This window comes from Amblyomma mixtum, chromosome 10 (genome assembly GCF_055824585.1).
Source record: "Amblyomma mixtum isolate Tamu chromosome 10, ASM5582458v1, whole genome shotgun sequence".
NCBI classification, from domain to species: Eukaryota; Metazoa; Arthropoda; class Arachnida; order Ixodida; family Ixodidae; genus Amblyomma; species Amblyomma mixtum.
This window is the reverse complement of record NC_143021.1, coordinates 173,108,357-173,132,939: the sequence shown is the minus strand read 5'-3', so window position 1 is coordinate 173,132,939 and position 24,583 is coordinate 173,108,357. Positions and strand designations below refer to the sequence as shown.

At 47.5% G+C, this 24,583-nt stretch overlaps 1 protein-coding gene and 1 pseudogene across 1 annotated transcript in view; both read right to left on the bottom strand.

Moving 5' to 3' along the window:
* The window catches only part of LOC149327750 (calcium-activated chloride channel regulator 1-like), an 884,343-nt gene that overhangs the window by 305,252 nt on the left and 554,508 nt on the right, over nt 1–24,583 (bottom strand). The gene's annotated exons all lie outside the window — the stretch shown is intronic.
* LOC149327760 (uncharacterized) lies at nt 7,750–16,585 on the bottom strand (annotated as a pseudogene).

Here is a 24,583-nt window from a genome sequence, read left to right as displayed (position 1 = left end):
AGAACACAAGCACAGGGCGCACCGGATGCCAAAACACAGGCCACCGTCCAGGATTCGGAGCCCGAGCACGCGCCAAGCGCCCTCTCACTTCGTCGGCCTCATCTTCTCTGAGTCGACCCGTAGCATGACCCCCGGGCGCAAAAGCACCGTCGCGGTGCTGCTTAGCGAGTGTCAGAAGAAGGTAGGTGGTAGGGCTTGAGGCGCGACACGTGCACAATATCGGAGGGTGGAGTACGGGAAGTGCACTCTGGGAAGGCAGGCTCAATCTCGTATGTGACGGCTGTGACTTGGCGCAGCACATGATACGGGCCCACATATCGAGAAAGAAGCTTTTCCGAGAGCCCTACACGGCGAGAAGGCACCCAGAGCAATACAAGGGACCCAGGCAAGAAGGCACTGACCAGGTGGCGGCGGTTATAGTGCTGTTGCTGAGAAGCTTGGGAGGCTTGCAAGCGGGAACGGGCGACTTGGCGAGCATGGTCGGCATGGGCAATGGCTTCACGGGCGTATTCAGAATGTGGGGGACGAGATGTTCGATACAATGTGTCAAGCGGCAGTTGAGGCTCGCGGCCGTACAGGAGGTAAAACGGAGAGTAGCCGGCAGTGTCGTGGCGGGATGAATTATATGCAAATGTAACGTATGGGAGTGCGACGTCCCAGTCTCGGTGATCAGAGGAGACGTACATGGCGAGCATGTCGGTAAGCGTGCGATTGAGTCGCTCAGTGAGGCCATTAGTTTGGGGGTGGTAAGCGGTCGTCAACTTGTGCTTAGTTGAGCACGCGCGAAGAATGTCGTTTACCACTGCTGAAAGGAAGGTGCGGCCTCGGTCGGTGAGCAGTTGGTGGGGTGCTCCATGATGAAGAATGACATCCTGAAGAAGAAAGTCGGCGACATCAGCGGAAGTACTCGTGGGGAGCGCACGTGTTATCGCGTACCGGGTGGCATAGTCTGTGGCTACTGCAACCCATCTGTTCCCAGAAGTGGACTCAGGAAAGGGGCCCAGAAGATCCAAGCCGACACGGTAGAACGGCTCCGGAGGGATGTCAATGGGCTGAAGATAGCCAGCGGGAGCAGATGCAGGGCGCTTGCGACGCTGACACTCATCGCAAGAACCAACGTAACGGCGCACTGAGCGGTAGAGGCCAGGCCAGAAGAACCGACGGCGGATGCGGTCGTACGTGCGAGTAACGCCTAGATGGCCAGCAGTCGGGAGGTCATGGAGTTCGTGGAGAACGACTGTTCGTAAGTGCTTCGGGACGACGAGGAGAAGGTCAGGACCAGTTGGTTGAAGATTCCGGCGGTATAAAATACCATCAACGAGAGCAAAGCGGTTCAGTGAAGGGTCGGTGTGGGCGGACGTTAGGCGATCGATGATGGAGAGAAGCTCCGCATCCCGACGCTGTTCTTCGCCGATAGTTGTACACGGCGATAGAGAGAACAGGTCAATAGCGCTTGCGCTCGTCACAGTATTAGTGTGGGCAACAGGGTAACGAGAGAGGCAGTCGGCATCTTTGTGCAACCGTCCGGACTTGTAGATCACAACGTAGTCATATTCTTGGAGTCGTAGCGCCCAACGACCGAGGCGACCGATAGGATCCTTCAGAGAAGAGAGCCAGCAGAGTGCGTGATGATCTGTAACAACTGTGAATGGCCTGCCATATAGGTAGGGTCGAAATTTGCCAACAGCCCAGACGAGGGCCAAGCACTCTCTTTCGGTAATGGAGTAGTTCCTCTCGGAAGGGGATAGGAGGCGGCTAGCATAGGCAATTACGCGATGTGTGCCGGATTGACGCTGGGAAAGGATTGCCCCGATTCCATGGCCACTAGCATCAGTACGGACTTCCGTAGGAGCTGACACATCAAAGTGTGCCAAGACCGGTGCAGTGGTAAGCTTCCTTATAAGGTGGGCAAAGGCGTGGTCTTGAGAGGACCCCCAGGAAAAACTGACATCCTTTTTAAGAAGATCGGTGAGCGGCTGAGCAATGTCGGCAAAATCTTGAATAAATCTACGAAAGTAAGAACAAAGACCCAAAAACCTTCGAACGTCGTTGCTCGTACGGGGTACTGGGAAGTCCTTTACTGCTCGGATCTTGTCTGGATCGGGACGAACCCCTGTAGCATCGACGACATGGCCTAGTATAGTGAGCTGACGACGCGCGAAACGGCATTTTGAAGAGTTGAGCTGCAGCCCGGCATGACGGAAGAGGGAAAGAACTTGTGAGAGGTGGTCCATGTGGGACGAAAACGAGGGAGAAAACACAATTACATCGTCTAAATAGCAGAGGCAAGTGGACCACTTAAATCCTTGCAGCAAGGAGTCCATCATGCGCTCGAAAGTGGCTGGGGCGTTACATAAGCCGAAAGGCATAACCTTAAACTGATATAATCCATCAGGAGTAACAAAAGCAGTCTTCTCCCGATCCTGGTCATCCACAGCAATTTGCCAATAGCCAGAGCGTAGGTCTATGGAGGAGAAGAATTTGGCTCCGTAGAGGCAGTCTAAGGCATCGTCGATTCGAGGAAGCGGATAGAAATCTTTTTTAGTGATCTTGTTCAGGTGACGGTAATCCACACAGAAGCGCCACGAGCCATCTTTCTTCTTGACCATGACGACGGGCGAAGCCCAAGGACTGTGAGAGGGCTCAATGATGTTATTCTCCAGCATTTTTGCCACTTCCGCCTGGATTACCTGTCGTTCTGCATGGGAGACCCGGTATGGTCGGCGGCGGATCGGAGGAGCGTCGCCGGTGTCGATGCGGTGCGTAACGGTAAGAGCTTGGCCAAGGGCGCTGTTATGGAGGTCGAAGATGTCGGAATAGGACTCGAGAAGCGCACGCAACTGACAAGATTGAGCAGGGAGCAAATCGGAGGGCATCATTGCCGTGATCGCGTCAGTCGAAGTAGGAGCGTGAACAGGATCTGCAGGAGCTGATGCATGGGCAGGGTCCAATGGGGCAACTGGGCAGGAGCCAATAGGGGAGAACGTTGCCACGCATATGCCAGGTGGAAGGACTTGGGCTGAATAGCTGAAATTAATTAACGGTAGTGACACGCTGTTTCCCCTGATTGTAGCGACAGTATGGGGAAGTGCAACGTTGCGGTGCAGCAAGACATCTGAAATAGGGGCGACTAAGTAGTCACCATCGGCCACTGATGAGGTAGGACGTAGGGTAACGAATAAGGCGGCTAGTGAGGGCAGAGAAACTTGGTCGGGCGAATACAGTCGGGGAGAATGCAAGGGTTCAGGATCGATGGTTGGGAGATCGAGGTGTAGGACGCCTTGCGAGCAGTCGATCAGGGCTGAGTGTTCTGACAGGAAATCGAGGCCGAGGATGAGGTCATGAGCACAAGGGTTCAAAACAGTGAACTGCACCGGAAGGTCATGGCCGGCAACACTAACGCGTGCAGTGCAGAGTCCGTCAACACTAACTGTTCCACCGTCCGCGACACGCACTCGAGACCGAGCCGGCGTGAGAACTTTACGTAAACGACGACGAAGTTGTGCACTCATGACAGAGATATGCGCACCAGTGTCGATAAGCGCACGCACGGGGACACCATCAACACAAACGTCTAGTTGGTTCAAGTGGGAGGTCTGTAGAGGATTTGTGGGCCTGGTCGGGGATGCAGCGTCACCTCCGGGAGCTGCATCAGCTAGTTTTCCAAGTCAGAGCGGTCGTATGAGGCTGCCGAGGATCGAAGGTGCTGCGGGGATCGGAAACGCCGGCCTCGGGGAGATGGAGGGCGGGAAGAACGACGTGGTCGGGAGCTGGCGAGATCATTGGCCGAATCTGATTGGTCATGAGGTGGTCGGGGCGGAAAACGGGGGGGCATATCTGAACGGTTGGCATAGGAAAGCTCGGTGCGAGGAGTCGGAAACCATCTATTGCGGCAGTGCCGGGAAATGTGGCCGACACAGGAACAATTGAAACATATTGGGCGATCATCAGGCGTCCGCCACTCTGCTGGATTACGGTAGCGACGAAAGTACGGAGCCCTTGGACGGAAAACATTCCTGGTTGGTGGTCGGACGCTAGAGTTCCCGACGGAACAGATAGCATGTGAGAGGTCCAAATTTGCGAGTTCCTCTCGCACGACGGCTTGAATGAGGGAGACATCGGGCAAGGGGTGACTGGGGGTGGTAGGTTGAGGGGCCGCAGGTGCACAGGCCTCCATTTCGCGGCGAACGATCCGGGTGACTGCGTCGGTGATATTGAGGGGCGAAGTGGGAGGTGGGCTAGGTGGTGGCTGCTGCAAAACACACGTAGATGTGGCGGCCGTATGGGGAAGTCGTTCAAACTGTGGAAATATGCGCCGGCTCTTGACTTGCTCGAAGAGACGGCACTCCTTAATAACGGCATCCACGGTATCACCTCCTTTGCACAGAAGCAAATGGAAAGCGTCGTCCGCGATCCCCTTCAGGATGTGGCCCACCTTTTTGTTTTCCGACATGGAGGTGTCAACCTGGTGGCATAAGGCAAGGACGTCTTGTATGTACGTGACGTAACCTTCACTGGAGGACTGAGCACGCGACTCAAGGTGTTTTTGGGTTGCGAGCTTCGAAGCATCCGGAGGTCCGAACAGAGCGCGAAGCTTTTCCTTGAAGATGTCCCAACTCGTTAGTTCGTCCTCGTTGGTGTCGTACCATTGCCTTGCTGTGCCAGATAAATAGAAAATTACGTTTGCCAGCATGACGGTGGTGTCCCACCTGTTATGGGTGCTGACACGTTCGTACATGGAGATCCATCTCTCGACGTTTTCAGTTGAGGCACCGGAAAAGATGTCGGGGTCACGGGGATGAGCCATGACCATGAATGTAGTGGCAGTGGCACTTGGCGAGTCACCGGGCTTCGTCATTGTAGCGGTCCCGGTGTAGCGACCGCTGCGAAGCTCCGTGTTGGGATAGTCCAGAACGAGAGGAAGGGGAAAGTCCTCACCTCCACCAAGATGTTACGTGGCAGGAGGCGTTCACGCCACGAAGAACACTGGTGCACTCACGCTGAACAGAACACAAGCACAGGGCGCACCGGATGCCAAAACACAGGCCACCGTCCAGGATTCGGAGCCCGAGCACGCGCCAAGCGCCCTCTCACTTCGTCGGCCTCATCTTCTCTGAGTCGACCCGTAGCAATATATATGACCATTTTCAGTGTTCTCATCTTTCTTTTTTTTTCTTCTTTTCTATTTTTATTATTCTAGTCAATGTATATATGTGTCGATTGTTTTTTGTATTTAATCTACTACTTTATGTGTTACTGGTTTTTGTAAATTTCTTGTGCCGCTCGTGTGCTACTGCTTGTAGGGGTTTCCTGGACCCAGTCAAGCTGCCCAGGCAGCTTTTAGCCAGGAAACCCTCCAGTTGAAAGTGGAAAATAAACTTATTGACTTATTATTGACTTATTATTGACTATGAAGTCGTCCCTGACAAAAGGACTGCATCCCAGCGACGCCGCGTACGCCCAGAAGTTGTCCATGTCTGCCTAGAACCATATATACGCTCTAAAGGACGCTGTGTTTCCACACTGAGTGTATAATTTTCTCCAAACCATTTTTAATTGTTTGTAGTCGCCATGTGTTTTGAAGCATCGGGTTCATGCTTTTTTGAGAGTGTAGTAGCGTCGCAAATCTTTGTATTGTTTGTTCATTTTTCTTAGCCGCCGGCGCACCGCTTTATCCCTGTCTTTGTGATCCAAGACTCGCCTAGATATATCTCGATTGATCGCATCCAGACGGAACCGATTCTACACTGTTCCAGATTGTTATAGTAAATTTTCCAAGCTTTGTCTCGAAACTTTGCTATCAGCTCAAAAGAGCACGGCCGAGAGCGGCGCGCATTCTGTTCGATGACCGCCGAGCATGCCAGTCGCTACGCCACCGCTGAGTCATGGTGTTCTTTGTGAGCCGAAGAGAGAACAAATAAAAAGACACATTTGGAAGCCATCGAAGCTGTTTCCCTGATCGCTGGAATGCAGTCACCAATACGCGGGAATATCCAATACCAGCAGTTCCATCTGAGACCATAGCAGATGGGCGAACAATAATGAGGAACCTGAAAAATTCAACTACTACCCTTTTGAGTTACATTACACAACATCGAACCAAGGCGAACATAAAGAAACCAGTAAAGTAAAAAAAGTAAACATTAGTAAAAACCAATAATGAGGAACCTGATAAATTAGACCAGTGACTTCTTGAGTTAGATGACAGAAACTCGAACCAAGGTTAACGTAAAGCAACAAGCCAAACAAAAATAAAACGTAAACATTAGTAAAAAACGTCTAAGATGGTGAACAAAGGTATACACACGCATTTAAAAAGAAATTGGTTGTCTAGCAGTCAGGTGCAACATTTCAATCCAACAGTCAGGAAAAGAATGGCAAACAGGAGCACGGGAGAGAATTTGAAAAAAAGGAGAGAGAGACATCATTCATGAATACCTGACAATCTATTGATATCTTGAGATGCGTTTGAACATGAAACAATAAAGCTTTATTGATTAATGCGCACTATTTGCATTAATTTCGGGCGTTATTGGGGGATTTGCAGCGTGTTTTTGATGCTAACTGGTGTTGCTCACTTTTATAGGTGATCCCCACACTGTTTCCGCTCCGTTCGAAGGAACGTTTCAAGAGCCGGTGCTTTGTGCCTGCTTGTAGCACGCTCCTCCAGATTTCGAATCATCGGGAATACTCGGCGGCCTCGTGCTGCTGCTACTATCGCCTACGACGACCTCCGCAAGGAAACATCAGCCACTGTGCAGGAGACGCCCTCAGCACTGAATACAGCGGCCCTGGATTCCCTAAAAGTACCCATGAAGACAAGCGCTAACCTGGAATTGCAGCCGTGTATTTCATGCTAACTGGTGTTGCTCACATTTGCAGGAGATCCACACATTGCTCCCGCTTCGTTCGAGTATGGCCATCTTTCCAGAGCAGGTGCCTTGCGCCTTCTAATGGCATGCTCCCGCTGATTCCCAATCATTGGCAATACTCGCCGGCCTAGTGCTGCTGTTGCTATCGCCTACGCCTATCTGCGAAAGGAACCGCCATCACCCACTGCGCACGAAATGTCATCATCAACGACTACAGCGTCCCTGGGCTCGCTAAGAGTACCCACGAAGACAAGCGCTCACCGGGATTTGCAGCCGCGTTTTTGATGCTAACCGGCCTTGCTCACATTTCTAGATGATCCACACACTGTTCTCACTTTGTTCGGGCATCGCCAATTTTCAAGAGCGGGTGCCTTGCGCCTGCTTGCCGCATGCTCCTGCTGATTTCTAGTCATCGCGTTACTTGTGGTATGCTCCTGCTGATTTTCAGTCATCGCAATACTCGGCGACCTGGTTCTGTTGTTGCTATCGCCTACACCTACCTGCGCAAGGAACCGCCATCACCCTCTGCGCAAGAGATGTCATCAGCAATGACAACAGCGTCCCTGGGCTCCCTAGAGTACCCACGAAGACAAGCGCTAACCGGGAATTGCAGCCGTATATTTCATGCTAACCGGTCTTGCTCACATTTGTAGATGATTCACACACTGTTCTCGCTTTGTTCGAGCATAGCCACCTGTCAAGAGCAGGTGCTTTGCGCTTGCTTGTGCCATGCTCCTTGTTAAAGATAAGGTAGCATGGTCGGGCACCGGAGAGGGAATGAAGCAGGTCGGAGACGAGGATGCGGGAAAAGACAAGGAGAGAAAACTTTATACAGCAAAATTTACATTATTTACAAGTGAGCTCGGTAACGAGACGCTCACTGCTGGAACGCTGCATGAGGACAGCAGATCATGAGATCATCAGATGAAAAAGCCCCTCGGCCGTACCGCTGCCGAGGTTTTAAAGAGTTCCCTTTCCCTAGGTTCCCTAGGTGGGGGGCCGGGCCTGCCGAGGAAGGAAGTTCAGTGGCCCCAATCACAAACAAACACACACTCCCGAGGGATCACACCTCCGTCACGCGCTGGGAGAGGGAGAACGATGCCATCCACGTAGCGCAGACGCCGGAATGTCCACGAGCGGTGTTCCCGCGCATTTTATGCGTTCGAACGTGCGTTCGCACTTGGTGTAGGGGAAGCGCTCGCTCAAAACTTCATCCGGGCAAACGGACACGGCTTCTGTGGGCAATCTAGGCGCTCACCAAGCGCGCGTCTCGGGGCCAGTCGGCGTTCCGCTGCAGGCATGCCGTTTTCTTCCCCACGATGAAGACGAAACGTAACATCCTGCTGATTTCCAGTCATCGCAATACTCGGCGGCCTCGTGCTGCTGTTACTACCGACAATGCTTACCTGCGCAAGGAACCGCCATCATCCACTGCGATAGAGATGTCATCAGCAACGACTGCAGCGCCCCTGGGTTCCCTAAGAGTAGCCACGAAGACAAGCACTTGGTGTTTTGCCGTACCATTCAACATGAACCAACCAGCCCGACTCAGCCCTCTACTTGGTGGGATTTGCAACCTTTTCATTTTCATTTCATTTATTTACCTTAAAGGCCCCTTTCGGGGTATTACATAAGGGGTGGGTTAATCAAAAATTGGTACATTTTTTCACGATGACATATGAAGTTCAATGTTGGCGTTGAAGAGTGACGGGCAGGTGATAGCCGCAGCGGAGTGGGAGAGGCCGTTCCAGTCTGATGCGGCTCGTGGAAAGAAGGAGGTGGAAAAGGTTACGGTACGGGCACGTGGACGAGTAACTTGAAGGGGGTGACCAGTGCGATGTGATATGCGCGGCGGAGGTGCGCAGATGTATGGTTCATGGCCGAGTGAGCTGTAATAAAATTTATGAAAAAGAGATAGGGTTGCGACGCGACGACGGCAAGAAAGACTTCGTAAGTTGGACAGTGATTTCAGGGATGACACACTGACTTCGTATGAATATTGGGAGTGAATGAAACGGGCGGCGCGATTTTGCACGGCTTCAAGTGCATCGATTAGATATGCTTGATGGGGGCTCCAAATGGGGGATGCGTATTCTAGTTTTGGTCTTACCAATGATGTGTAAGCGAGTAATTTTACCTCTTTTGTTGCGTGACGTAAATGGCGCTTCAGATATCCAAGGGTTCTGTTTGCAGATGAAATAACATTAGTAACATGTTCCCGCCAAGTTAGATCATGACACACAGTGATACCTAAGTATTTATATGAATGAATGTGCTCTATTGGATTGTTAGAAATTCTATAGGAAAAGGACAACGGATTAAGCCTGCGGTGAAACGAAATAAGCTTGCATTTGTTAGGGTTAAGTGTCATTAGCCAATCATCGCACCATTTTTCAATGCGGTTAAGATCATCCTGAAGGGCTTTTTGGTCGGAAGTGTTAGTTATTGAGTGGTAGATAACGCAGTCGTCGGCGAATAAACGGATATTGCATGATAGATGTTCTGGCAAGTCATTTATGTATATTAAGAAGAAAAGAGGACCTAGGACAGAGCCCTGAGGTACGCCTGAGGTTACGGGGGCAGAAGGAGAAGGAACCGTGGTTTAGATGCTAAGTGGTCTTGCTCACATTTGTAGACGATCCACACACTGTTCTCCCTTTGTTCGACCATCCTTACATTTCAAGAGCAGGTGCTTTGTGCCAGGCTGTGGCAAGCTCCTGCTGATTATTAGTCATCGAGTACTCGGCGATCTGGTGCTGCTGTTGCTATCGCCTACACCTACCTGCGCAAGAAACCGCCATCATCCGCTGCGCACGAGATGTCATCAGCAACGACTACAGCACAACTGGGCTCCCTAAGAGTAGCCACGAAGACAAGCGCTCACCGGGATTTGCAGCCGTGTTTTTCATGTTTTTTGATGGATGCATTTAAAGAACTCAGTCATGGTTTGTAATACACTTGTGAATTGCCACAGAACAACAAGTTACAGTTTTTGGACTTGGAACTCTCCTTGGAACGAGACAGATTCTGTTGGATGTACAAACCTCGAAGTCAAAAAGAGCTGTTGTCCTACGAGTCGGCTCACTCAAAAACAGTGAAACGAGCCATAGCCACATCAGGATTAGGATCTGCTCTAATGAAATCATGTGAGCATTGTATGCAAGAAAGTTTCCAACTGCAGACCGCACGGTACCCACAGGCAGGTTTTCCGCATTCAGTGATATCGGCAGTGACTGAAGCTTTGCTTCAGAAAGTTAAAGGCACGAAGAAAAATGTTACTCAGGAAAGCGACAAGAGGGTGAGACCAGCCGTAGTCCCGTACTCCCACCGTGTAGCACATAATTTGAAAAAAGTCGCCAATAAATATAATTTTCCCGTAGTGTTTTCTGCCCATTGCAAGTTAGCTACGTTCTGTAATAGGATTAATAACAAAAAACCAAGTGAGCAAACCTGTGGCGTAAAGCACGCCAACATGTTCGTCAGGTGTAGGGAAGGGGTGATCTACCAGATTCCGCTTACTTGCGACAAAGTTTATATTGGACAAACCGGAAGGTGCTTGAACGAACGTTTAAGGGAACACGAGCATGAAGAAGGCAGAACACCGACCAAAATAAAAATGAACACTTTAAACGACGTTTCGGCTCCCACACGGGAGCCTTGTTCACAAAAAGGTACAGACGTGAAAAGGCTGGCTATTTATGCCTTAAAATGTGCCCTCGGCAGCGGGCGTATGCACTAGGAAGTGCCCCGTCAGTGCGATTAAGAGTGTGTTCGGTTGTCTGAATGATTAAGGATTCCAGATATAGGCGGCTTTTGAGATTCTTTTCGGTTTTTAAAATGCGCGCATTGCTCCAATATATTTATTTATTTATTTTATTTATTTACAATACTGCTGGTCTTATTGCAAGACCATAGCAGGGGCAATTAGTACAGTGCAAAAAGAAAACAAATATAAACATATTATTCAAAGGCAGCAAACATGGCATAAAAGCAAAGGTAGGGAAAAGTGAATTGGCCATAGCAAAAGGTTATACAGAACAGATCTTTGACACTGGTAGGCGCAATTTCAGAATGCACTCAAAAACGCGTACAGAGGGCAAAATGCATGTCTAGAACGGCCGAACTGCGTGCTCCCGGCCGCTCAGAGCTACGTGCGCGACGCCTAGCGATATAACGCCTGGTTCGAGACGACGGAGTGTGGGCATGCGTGGCCAAACTGATAGCGCGGCCTGTCTTTTCGGGTCTCGCAGGCGGCCGCGTCTTCACCTCCTGCTTTTGTCGTTAGTAGCGCTGATTTGCGCTACCGTCTGCGAAATGACATACGCGGCAGGGCTCACACCACTGACTTCTTTTCTTTTTACTTTCTTTTTGTGCGACGACGGCCACCTCACCTGAGGCCCCAGTATGCTTTCAATAATCACATGCCTATTTTGGCATTTGCCGAAGAACGCCAAAATGCCAAACCTCGCTCCCTTATCTAAGGCTCGTAGCCGCGATGACGATGCAGTACACCGGCGCGTATGTGATGCGGTGAATTGCTCCTCGCTAGAGCTTTGCAAGCGCACGAAAAGAATGTAAAAAAAAAAAGAATTCAGTGGTGTGCGCCCTGCCGCGTATGTCCTTTCGCAGACGGTAGCGCAAATCAGCGCTACTAACGACAAAAGCAGGAGGTGAAGACGCGGCCGCCTGCGAGCCCCGAAAAGACAGCCGCGCTATCAGTTTGGCCACGCGTGCCCACACTCCGTCGTCTCGAACCAGGCGTTATATCGCTAGGCGTCGCGCACGTAGCTCTGAGCGGCCGGGAGCACGCAGTTCGGCCGTTCTAGACATGCATTTTGCCCTCTGTACATGACAAGTTAGAGTCTTCTTGCCTAGATTCGCGGTCGCGGTTGCTGCATCGCCACTGTGCATTACGACAAATGCTCTATCTGTGACACGAATTTTGATAAGGATTGAGTGCAGGTGATGTTACGATCCAAGCGATTCTATTCACTAATGGAGAGAGGGAAAAAGGAATGCTTAAACGTGTCATTATGGCACACATACTCGGTTAGTGTGTTCGTATGTTTGTGCCGTGAAGGTGGCGATTGTGAGTACGTTACGTATTTTCGCACATCTATCCTGTACTGCTCGTGCAATAATTGAAACAAAAATTTTAAGCGCGCTTGTTTTGCTCTTGCGGATAGTGTTTGGAGACCGGATGAAGCTGCAAGCAATGTTGGGGAATCTGTGCGCTTGTATTTATCGTGAATTATTCGTAGGGCTTTGCGTTGTATAGCCTCAAGTTTTGTGATGTTAGTTATTGATTGGGGGAACCAGACTGTGTTCGCGTATTCTAAGACTGGTCTTACAAGGGTTTTGTAGGCCAGGAGTTTAGAAGATACTGGTGCGGACCGCAAGCGTCTCCTGATAAAGAGAAGTTTCCGTAAAGCAGTAGACGTGATATTAGCAATGTGAGAGTCCCACCTTAGGTCAGAAGACAGCGTAATACCTAGATACTTATGGTGTTTAGTTTTCGTTAATGGAACGCCGTTTACTGAGTAAGAAAAGCAAAACGGAAATTTTTTTCTTGTTACTGTCATACAAACGGATTTTTTAGTGTTTATTGTCATTTGCCACGTGGTACACCATTCTGTTATTTTTTTAGAGAACTGTTTAACGACAGATGGTCTTCGCGGTTGTTAATTGTTTTGTAAAGAATGCAGTCATCTGCGAAGAGCTTAATGCTGCAATCAATGTCATTAGTTATGTCATTGATGAAGAGCAGAAATAACAATGGACCAAGGACTGATCCCTGAGGAACGCCCGACGTTACTGGAACTGTTTTGGATGAAACATACTCAAAAACCACAAACTGAGACCGATTTGACAAAAAATCTTCTAACCAAGATAGTAGTTCGCCTTCCCCGATAACAGTTTTTAGTTTTCCTAGCAACTTATTGTGTGATACAGAGTCGAATGCCTTTGAAAAATCCAGCAATATTATGTCTGTCTGGCTACAGTTATTAATATTAAGGGCTAGATCGTGTACAACCTCTGTTAGTTGAGTAACGGTTGATAACCCGCGTCGGAATCCATGCTGATGGGGTGTCAATATACTATTGCGCTCCAGGAATGAGGTTATGTGCTTCGAAATTATGTGTTCCAAAATTTTACATGATGTACTTGTAAGAGAGATTGGCCTATAGTTTGAGGGTGAGGTAGTGTCCCCTGATTTATGAATAGGTATGATCTTTGCCATTTTCCAGTCTCTGGGCAGCCTTGATGATGAAATAGACTTGCGAAAAATAATACCAAGGTACTTGCTACACCATTCGGCATATCTTTTTAAAAACGCATTTGGAATATCATCCGGACCTGTTGATTTTTTTGGATCTAGGTTCAGCAGAAGATTGAAAATCCCGTCATCGGTAATTCTGAGAGGTTCAATATTTAGCAGGGGCAAATTGCAGGAGCCGGGGATGGTGCCGTTATCTTTAGTAAAGACTGAAAAGAAGAAATCGTTGTACATATTAGCAGTATTGGCCTTATCTTCTACAGAGAGACCGGACTGCACCGTTTTACGGCCACGAAAATGGCTCCAAGACCTGTGTGGATTATTTCTCAAAAAACTTGGGAAAGTTACATTGAAGTAGTAGTCTTTCGCTTGTTTCGTGACCTGCTCGAGCTTTTCAACGGCACTGGTTAACTTAGATTTCCTCAAATGACTACCACCTTTGGTCTTGATAGCTTTGCGTAACCTCTTTACATGACGCTGCGCGTGAATGACGTCTCTAGTGATCCAAGGGTTATTTTTAGCGATGCGTTTGATCTTGAGCGGGACAAAGTTAGTCATACAGTACTGTGCAGCGCGTTTAAAGATAAGCCATGTAGCGTCTATGTTTGCAGATCTATCTGATGCGCTCTCGGCAAAGCTGTCGAATTCATGGGCGAGATAAGTTAGGATCGCTGCGTCGTCTGCCTTTGCAAAGTTTTTTATGGCGGTGGTTGGACAGTGGCATGTCATGGTGCATTTCAGCGGTAATTCACAAACTGGGATTTTATGGTCTGAGATGCCTTCGAGGACGTGGGTTGTAACACGGTGGACGGGGAAATGGTCACTGATTAAAATCAAATCAAGAATGTTTTTTGTTGAGCCTTGTACACGTGTAGGATCGAGAACGATTTGATGGAGGTTAAAGTTTAGCATCAAATTAATTACAGCGTCGGAGATAATTGAAGTGTGATGCATGGTAGTCCAGTCGACATCTGGTAGGTTAAAATCGCCCATTAGAATGATTCGTGAGTTACGACAGTATTGCTGGAGGAAATCTTGAACTATCGATAAGCATTCGTGTCCAGAAGAAGGGCTTCTGTAGAAGCTGCCAATTATAATGTTGGTGTTGTTGCAAATAACTTTGCAGAAAACCGCTTCAGCGCCGGTTACTTCAGGAAGCATGACAAATGGGATGCGCTTTTGCATCATGAGTGCCACGCCACCACCGCGGGAGGCGCGATCCTTTCGGAGAACTTCGTAGTTCGGTGGAACAATTTCATCGTCGCTGACATCTTGGGAGAGCCAGGTTTCAGTAATCGCAACTATATCTGGTTCGTGCTCAAGCAGAACAGTCTCTAGGGATTCGATTTTATTTATAACGCTTCTCGCATTGATGTTGATAATCGTCAATTCTTTGACCGTGCTCCCCGTCGAGTCATTGGTGGGCTTAGATCGGTAGAGTTTTTTTCCAGAGGTGCTTGGTTGGTCTTCCCATCATGTTCCTTCAGAGGTACTCGATTATTCTTCTCATAGTCCCAGACATATGCACGGCCGTTGATGAATAACTTATCGAAGGCCAAGGACACCTTTTCTTTTCTTTCACGTTCTTCTTTCGTGCTCGCCCAAAGATTTTTCCTGATTTCACGAATTCTGGGAGAAAAATCTTCGCCAATACAGAATCTTGTGTCCTTTAGCTTCCGACCGTTCTTCAATATAGCTGTCTTCTGTCTCGAATCTAATAGTTTAAAGATAACCGGGCGGATCTTGTTGCTCTCTGGTCGTCCTAATCTATGAATTCGTTCGATGGCGACCTGGTCAAGCCCCAGAGTATCTTGAATAATTTTTTTGTTAACAGCCTGCTCTAGGGTTTCGCTGTTCTCTTCATCCTCCTCTTCTAGGCCATACACTATTAGATTCGATCTTCTGCTCCGGTTTTCCAAATCGTCAATCCGTCTTTCTAGTGTATCAATAATTTTAGTCATGCGGAAAACTTCATTCTGGCAAGAGGTAATCTTGGTTTCTAACACTGACAATGCATCCAGTTTCTTATCTATTTCTGTGAGTCGTTTTTCTTTTATGTCTTTTATGTCGCAAGCAATGTCCTTTAGTTGTTTTGCAATCTGCGCAAGTTCAGGACCAGGGTTAGTTTCCACATCACCTCCTAAAAGCAACAATTTTCCAAGAAACACTGTAGTATCGTGCACTATACTCTGAAGCTGCGGGCACGGCAGCACTAGTAGAAAGCGGTCATCTGAACCGTAACAATTTCCAAAGTCTTTTCTTACCTGCACAATGAAGGCAAAATGATTATTACACCGCATGCCGGTAGTGCCGCGGTGCCCAGTGACAGCGTGATGCTCGGGGAGGCAGTATATACTGTTGATCTGCGGTGGCGCTGGTAGCGATCCGTGTTTGCAGTGGTCCGCGCATGTGCCCGGTGACGATCGGTGTAGCCAGTTAACATCCAGATGCGGTGTCAGCGCGTCTCGCACGTGGAACTTGGCGGTGGTGATTCCGCGATCGAAGGCATTTTCCTCGGGCAAGAGGCTGATGCTGGCGCTGGTCGGAGGCAGCGCTCCGATGACCATCTGCACAATGAAGGCAAAATGATTATTCCACCGCATGCCGGTAGTGCCGCCGTGCCCAGTCCATATGTCATGCTGCCTGCATTCAGAATGTTCGGCGAGTGCATTTGACGAAGCTTTCTTGTTTTCAACATCATACTGGTGTTGTTTCAATCTTTTAACTAAGTTTCCACTTTCACCCACATACACATGGTGACAGTCTCTACACGGTATACTGTACACTACGCCCGGAAACTTTTCCTTTGGCAGGCAGTCTTTCACGTTGACGAGAGTCTGCCGCAACTTCTTCGCCGGCACATGTGACACCTCGACGTCGTAAGAACGCAGGATGCGCGCCAAGGTTTCGCTGATCCCGGGCAAATATGGCACAGGTGCACGTTTTTTGGCGGCTGGGCCACACAGTCAGATCGCGAGGGTCGCAACAGTTTGCGTTCCACAGCGTTGACGAAAGGCAACGGGTAGCCACATTCGGAGAGGTCCTTGCGAACTCTTTGACGGTCGGCTTTGGCGTCCTCTGGCTCTGTGCAGATGCGGCCTGCTCGACGAAAAAGCGAGGCAACCACTGATCTCTTGTGAGAGGCTGGGTGAAGGGAGTTAAAGTGAAGATAGCGGCCAGTATGAGTGCTCTTTCTGTACACTTTGAATGAGAGTGCGGTTTGGCTTCGTTTCACTAAGACGTCCAAAAATGGAAGCTGTCCATTCTCTTCTTGTTCGACTGTGAACTGGATGGCTCCTTCGATGCTGTTAAGATGCGCTGTGAAATCAAGTAAAGCATCCTTCTTGATAACAGAAAAACAGTCATCGACGTACCGCACAAAAATCTTTGGTTGTGGGTTGAATGAATCTAGTGCGCAGCTTTCCAGCCATTCCATTGTTAGGTTTGCAGCGGTAACAGAAACTGAAGCGCCCATGGCTGTGCCGTGAACTTGTTTGTAAAACACATGGTCGAAAGTAAAGTAAGTGTTACCTGTGTTTGGTAACACAGGTTGTTGCTGCTGCCGGACGGCGCCCTACAAGCCCAATTGAGGCTTTGGCGCGTCCGCGTCTTGTATTGTTTCTTTGGTGTGAATAAAGTATTTATTATTATTATTATTATTATTACGCAGGCAGAAATGCAGGAGTCGCCTGAGATCCGGTACATCGATGGGCGACCTGCCAGGCAAAGTGGCATCACATTCCAGGGCTGCCGCTCAAACCTCGACTGTTAAGTCAATTGGAACGCTGGTGAAGAGCGACTTGACATCAGAAGAGACCATCATGTCACAGTCGTCAAGACGCGCGTTTCGAACTTTTTCTATAAAGTCAGCAGAATGACGCACATTGATGGGGGTTCTTCCGACGAGCGGAGCAAGTATGCGATGCAGGAAGCCGGAGAGCTTGTAGAGGGGTGAACGGGTGAAATCTACGATAGGCCTCATTGGAACATCGGTTTTGTGTATCTTAGGAAGGCCATACAACCTGAAACGGCACCGATCTTGAGCGTTCACTTGAAAACGGCACCGGCTCCAATCTCGCGCTTCATTGCAAAAAATGCAAATGCATGCCTCGTTTACGCGAAACTGTCGTTCTAGATAGAAGTAGAGACAGCGTAGCCCGGGAGTTAAAGGAAGCCTTCTTTATAAAAAGAAAGGGCTTGAAATATGTCAGTGACGCGTCAAAATCATTGTACGGGAGTGAACTTGCCTTTTGAGAACTACATTGCTAAGTTTTTATTGCTGACTATGTGTGTTTCAATCATTCAGTATTTTCTGTTTCATCGTTTTATTGTTAAGGTCTGTGCACTTTTTTAGCCCCACGATGTCATATTCAACCAGTTTTTATGACTTTCACAATTTCATTTCGTCATTTTTTATCTCTTTTATCCTTGTTACCCGCTATTGAAGTTTTATCCGTTTTTATGGCTCTTTACACCTTGTTACTTTCACTGTTCATAGTCATCAAGTGTATCTATTTTTTTGTCATCCCTTGTTAGATTCAGTTGACTTTTAGCTTGTTCACCCTGTTATGCTTCTTTCGCTTTTATGGCTCTTGACACCATGTGACGTTGACTGCATCTGATTATCTTTGCCACTGACTTCCTATATATTGTCCGAGTTTCGCTCAATAAAAATTCAGTTGCCAGTTCAGCGCTCTTTCCTGTCCCTTCTTCGTTTCGCCTTCGGGCTTCTTTCGCGCTGTTTTCACTCATATCATTTTGATGCTAATTGGTCCTGCTCACATTTGTAGATGATCCACACACTGTTCTCTCTCTGTTCGAGCATCGCCACCTTTTAAGAGCAGGTGTTTTGCGCCTGGTTGTGGCATGCTCCTGCTCATTTTCAGCCATCGCAATACTCGGCATCGTGCTGCTGTTACTATCGCCTATGCCTACCTGCGCAAGGAACCGCCATCACCCACTGCGCAAAAGATGTCATCAGCAACGACTACAGCGCCCCTGGGCTCCCTAAGAGTAGTCACGAAGACAACCGCTCACCGGGATTATCAGCCGTGTTTTTGATGCTAACTGGTCTTGCTCACATTTGTTGATGATCCACACATTGCTCCCGCTTCGTTCGAGCGTCGCCAGCTTTCAAGAGCGGGTGCTTTGCGCCTGCTTGTGGCAAGCTCCTGATGATTTCCAGCCATCGCAATACTCGGCGGCCTCATGCTGCTGTTACTATCGCATACGCCTACCTGCGCAAGGAACCGCCATCGTCCCAGAACTGCAGCTTGGGCTTGGTGATTCATCTCGAAATAACAGCGCACAAAACAAAGACAGGACACATAGAATAAGACGACACCACGAGCGCTGACTTACAAGTTTATTTCGAGCTAAACGTTGCCTGATATACTGCGTACACACAGCACGTGACACAGATACGTGACTTGTCCCGCCCGTGTCATCACTTCCCCTCACAGTCATCGCGCATCCAACAGCTCCAGTTCTTTTGTTGCCAAAAGTACAGATGGCTTGCTGATGCAGTCGTCTCCAAGCTTCATTATCTCGGTTGCCTAAATTATCTCGCGAACGAGCTGGTCGGTGTGCTTTTCTATCACATTGTACTGTGCATACTCAGCCGAGCAAGTTTTTGATGGGCAATCCCTTACATGAATTCCAATATGCCTGCGTCCTTATTCGACGTTAATTTTATGTTCTTTCAGCCTTTCGTTGGTGCATCTGCCTGTCTGGCCTGTGTACATCTTCCTACATTTCAGCGGAAGGGAATAAACAACGCCTTCCGCGCATTCCACGAAGCGGGTCTGGTGGTTTGTTGTGCACCCGCGCAGATTTTCCGGCTCTTCAGCGTTCACGCGCCGGCAAAGGCTTTTTAGTTTTCTCGGCGCTGTGAGCACGACATTAACACCAGCTCTTCGGCCAATGTTTTTGAGACGGTGGGAGATGATGCGGATGTTGTGGAGGCACCTGGCAAAAAGCAGTTGCCTTGGTTTTATAAGAAAAACTAAAACTACTAACAGACAACCCTTTCTTGGTGAAATCCTCGGACGATGTGATTGACTATTTAAGTGACAATTCTAGCAGTGACTTTGCGGTATGCTCACTTGACGTTAAGGATTTGTACTATTCGATCACCCAGGACGAGATGCTGGTTTGCGTTGAAAATTGTATTGACACACACGGAACAATTACGTTCCAAAATGCCTGCGGTGTGTCGGCGGGTGGGTTTCTGGAACTTCGTTCCGTGTACCTTAAGTCCACGTATGTGCTCTCGGAAGAGAACTTGTACATTCAGAAACGCGGCGTGTGCATAGGGTCATGCATTGCTCCTATCCTCACTGATTTATACCTGGCACAAAAAGACAGGTATCTTTTCAACACCCTCAAGGAAAGCAGTGTGCGGAAGGTGTTCAGATATGTGGACGACTACTTAGTGCTTTGCGATGGCAGCAGCACGAACACGCTTGACGTGACCTCAGTGGCTGTAGCCTCCTTTAGTCGTGCTCTTCAGCCATTAACAGGTGCAAACGAGTTTCCTGTACAAGGGTCGTTGAGCTTCCTTGATCCGAGACTGCATTTCACTAAGGGGAACGTGCGCTGGGCCCATGAACCAAGAGGTGATAAGGCACCTCTGCCTTTCCAATCGGCGCACTCCAAACTGGTAAAAAGGGCCATTGCAAACCTATGCTTGTCAAACGCGCTCAAGAAGTCGTGCATCCACAGGATGGAAGCGTGCTTTCGTCGTCAGATAGAACGCCTTTTGTTAGCAGGGTACCCCTCACACTTACTTGTGTCCGTTGCGGAATGATTAAGCAAGAAGCTTAAACTGCGTGATAGCTGTAGGAAGCCTAAAGACAGACGAAAAATTGTGGCCCTCCCTTACATCCACAACATCTCCCACCGTCTCAAAAAGATTGGCCGAAGAACTGGTGTTAATGTCGTGCTCACAGCCCCGAGAAAACTAAAAAGCTTTTGCCGGCGGGTGAACGCCGAAGAGCCGGAAAACTGCGCGGGTGCACAACAAACCACCAGACCCGCTTCGTGGAATGCGCGGAAGGCGTTGTTTATTCCCTTCCGGTGAAATGTGGGAAGAAGTACATAGGCCACACAGGCAGATGCACCAACGATAGGCTGAAAGAACATAAAATTAACATCTAAGAAGCACGCAGGCATACTGGAACTCATGTAAGGGATTGCCCATCAAAAACTTGCTCGGCTGAGTATTCACAGTGCAATGTGATAGAAAAGCACACCGAACAGCTTGTTCGCGAGATAACTGAGGCAGCCGAGATAATGAAGCTTGTTGACGAGTGTATCAGCAAGATATCTGTACTTTTGACAACAAAAGAACTGGAGCTGTTGGACGCGCGATGACTCTGGGAGGAAGTGATCACAGAAGTCACGTATCTGTGTCACGTGCTGTGTGTAGGGAGTATATCAAATCGTCTTTATTTCTCTCTCAAGGAGAAAAGGGGGTGACGGGTAAAAGCCGCATGACTGCGGCTTGACAAAGCCCGGCCCCCTCTATGTACAGTTCGGCAGTATTGCTCGTGCACATACAGAATTAAATTTCACACTTCCTCTCAGACCTAATTTTTTTTTTTTGCACCCTACAGAACTAAATCACTCCAAATGAAAGCACATGCAGTTTTAAATACATTCGAAACACACATTCTAGAACACATCAGGTTTTAAACATAACAATTTCAAACACACTCAGATTAAAAACACGTTCAGTTCAATAATTTTCAATTTTTTTAAATTCTGGAAAAGACGTTACCTTTAGTGGTAGCAGAAAATTAAGACATTTTACAGCAAAAAAGCACCAATAAAAAATAAAAGGCACCAAGAAATACACAAAACGCAATCATACAAGAGAATCATGTGATGTTGGCTGCAAGGAAATGTGCATGTAGCGCTCGTAATGACAATTTTTCCGGGAAGGTATCGATGAGCGCAAGGCTATTTAGAAGAATAGCAGCATGATACGAAATGGACTGGCGACCGTACTCTGTACGACAGTGAGGCACCACCCATGCGTCACTATGACGTGTATTGTAAATGTAAGTGCGGGGGCGAAGGTTTAACAAATTCAGGATGCTGTGATTGCACGCCGATACGGATGAGCGATATGTACAAGATAGACGGTAAGGATAAATGCATTCCGTGGGAAGAAGCTTATAGCGCAAGAAGTAATCGGAAGTGTGTGCATGACAAGGGACATTAGCAATAGCACGCAAGGCACGTTTCTGGCAGATTTTAAGTTTCTGTATGTTTTCTTTCGTTGTAGTTGACCAGACTAAATGGCAGTAGTTAAGTGTCGACAAAAATAGTGCGTTATAAATTAAGCGTTTAACTGTTGTTGGCAAGAAGTTTCGGTGTCTGTTTAGTATCCCGCAAACCTTATTAAGTTTGTTGCAAAGCCCATCAACATGCTTGTTCCAAGTTAGAGTTTCCGATAATGTTACGCCAAGAGTCTTAATTTCATTAATAATGCTTACCTCTTCGCAGTCAAAGAATTTTGCCCTTGATGTTTACCTTTGTGTTCTTAGTACGGAAAAGAATAGCTTGAGTTTTTTTGGTATTCAACCGCAGGTAATTTGTTTGCGACCAGTCTCTAACTAATGATAAAGCGTGATTTGCCGAGCAGACTAGATCATCAGTATTTGCCCCTCTGAAAAACATAGCAGTATCATCCGCGTACCCAACCCATGTAGCTGTGTTTAGAAGAGAAAAATTGTCGTTAATATAAACAACAAATAGCAGAGGTCCTAGAATACTCCCTTGCGGTACGCCGGAAGTGATGGTTCTTATGTCGGAATTATGATTGTTATTGCTGACATACTGGCACCTGTTTTGAAGGTATGAGGAAAGGAGACGATTTGCACTACCGCGTATTCCGTAATGCTGCAGCTTAGATAATAAGGTTACATGATGTACGCAGTCAAATGCTTTCGTGAAATCAATATACAGTCCTAGTACAAGTTCTTTGTGTTCAAAAGCGTCAATAATGAATTCTTTTTCTGTTAATAGTGCCAATTCTGTGGATTTGCCTTTCAGGAAGCCATACTGGTGCGGCGAGATAAGTGAGAATTTGTGTAAAAAGTTGTAAAGGCGTGTGTGCATTATTTTCTCCAAGCCTTTTGAAAATATGGGTAGTACGGAGATGGGACGATAGTTATTTATGGCATTTTTATCACCCCCTTTATGTAGAGCTACCACTTTTGCAATCTGCATGTTCTTGGGAAAACTGCTGTACTCCAGAGCTAATTTGTATATCTTATTCAGGACAGGTACGATCAGGTCTAGGATATATTTCACTGGAGCAATCTGCATGTCGTTCACATCATGTGATTTAGAATTTTTCATTGTCTGGAATGCAGCAATGATTTCAGTCTCAGTTGTGGGGAAAAACACCATACTGTTACTAACTGCACTTGGTCCAGGAAGTGGGACAGAGCTTATTGCTGGTTTACTGTTTGAGGTGCCAACACTAATAAAATGGTCATTAAGCATATCAGATAGCTGTTTGTCAGCCACAATGTTATTACCCACACTCAAACTGGTGAGTACAGCTGGGCTTTTACTTCGAAAAAGACTGTTTAACCGCTTCCATAATAAATCAGGGTTTTTAATTGCATCACTGAACTGCGCCATTAAGTACTGATCTTTAGCCTTCTTAAGCTTAGCATTTAGACGATTCCTGAACGACTTAAATGCTTTAAAATCTGACGCATCTTTTGATTTTATGAATTTCCAGTATAGTGCGTTTTTAAATTTAATTTGAGCTAGTAGGTAGCTTGTAATCCATGGCTTTCGAGAGTTTTTGGCACTCGAGCGTGTCGTGTAAGGAAAATGCTTTTTGTATATGTCTGTAATATCTGACAGGAAAGCGTCATACATGGAATCAACATCAGTGTTTTTAAGAACAAGAGCCCAGTTGTGGGCCTGAATATCAGCACGAAAACTGTTTAAAGAAGCATTAGTGATCTTTTGAAAAAACCTTGTAGATGAGTTTTCTATCTGTGGTGCTGTTCTATCTTGAATAAATGCGAAAATAGGCAAGTGATCACTAATGTCCCACACAAGGGTGCCAGAAGTTGAAGGCTTGTCGATATTGGTAACAAAGATATCAATTAGAGTTTGCGAAGATGATGTTATACGTGTAGGCTCATTGATGAGGTTGACGAAACCATATGCATCGAAAACTGATAACAGACCAGTTCGATAGCTGGAAGAGACAGTCAGGTCAATGTTAACGTCCCCACTAAGAAATAAGAAATACTTGTTTAAAGATATGAAGTCAAAAAGCTGCTCAAGAAATCGCAGAAAAACGGTGATGTTTGCATGCGGTGGGCGATAAATCACGGTGAAAAATCTACAGCCATCTCGAACAGTCAGTGCCTCATAGTTCTCATTTGACGCAGAAAATTCTTCAACAATATGCGCGTTAAAACAGTGTTTTAAAAGGAGCAGCAAACCACCACCCCTTTTCTGCAGACGACAAAGCGCAAAGCTTTTATAATCAGAATGATCAAAGGTACAGGAGGCTTCAGTGTACCAAGTTTCAGATACCATAACAGCATCAAACTTGATATCCACGGAATTGAGTAGCAGTTCAAAGTCATCGTGCTTATTTTCCAGCGAACGGGAATTTAGGTGAAGAAAAGACAATGTGCCTTCAGGTTTCAGGCTTTTGAGGCAGTCGGGCTTGACTGGCATGAAATTTCATGTTTCTGCGTACTTTGGCTCATTGGTTCAGATATGACTACGTGGTCCCATCATCGCTAGTCATGTTATCTAGGTCACTCATTGATGCGATATGGATCACAGACGAGCCATCTTCCTTGCGCGCAAAAATTTTTCCGTCTTTGCACCATGCGTACTTCCATCCAACTTGCTTTTTCTTTCTGATTGTAGCCCCCAGTAGCTGCTTGTTGCAACGGGTGAGGTGCTCATTTATGAATACTGCGTTGGGTGTTTCGCATCCGAACGTTGCAGTTGTGACCCGGTTTTTCTTTCCCTTTGCTAGTACACTGTTTCTTTTGCCGCGACGCATGAAACGCACAATAATGTTTGTTTCACTTGAGTTGTACCTGGGTACTCTGTGACACGTGTCAATGTCGTTTAACGAAATCGGTTCACCCACCGCCTCGGCTAGCTTAATGACAACATCGCTGGGTTCAAGATCAGATGGCGCACCCTTAATTTCCAGATTGTTCGAGCGGGAGTACTGCTCAAGCTGCTCTACACGCTCAACTAGCTTGCGGTTTTCATCTTTCAGTGCTTTGTTTGTTTCTTTCAATGTCTTGATTTCTTTGATTAGCACTTTCACTTCTTTGTTTGTTACATTCATATCGTCACAGGAGTCACTGCAAAATTTGATGCTCGATTGCAAGGATTGAAATTGAGCTAGAACTTCTTTTCGGAAGTC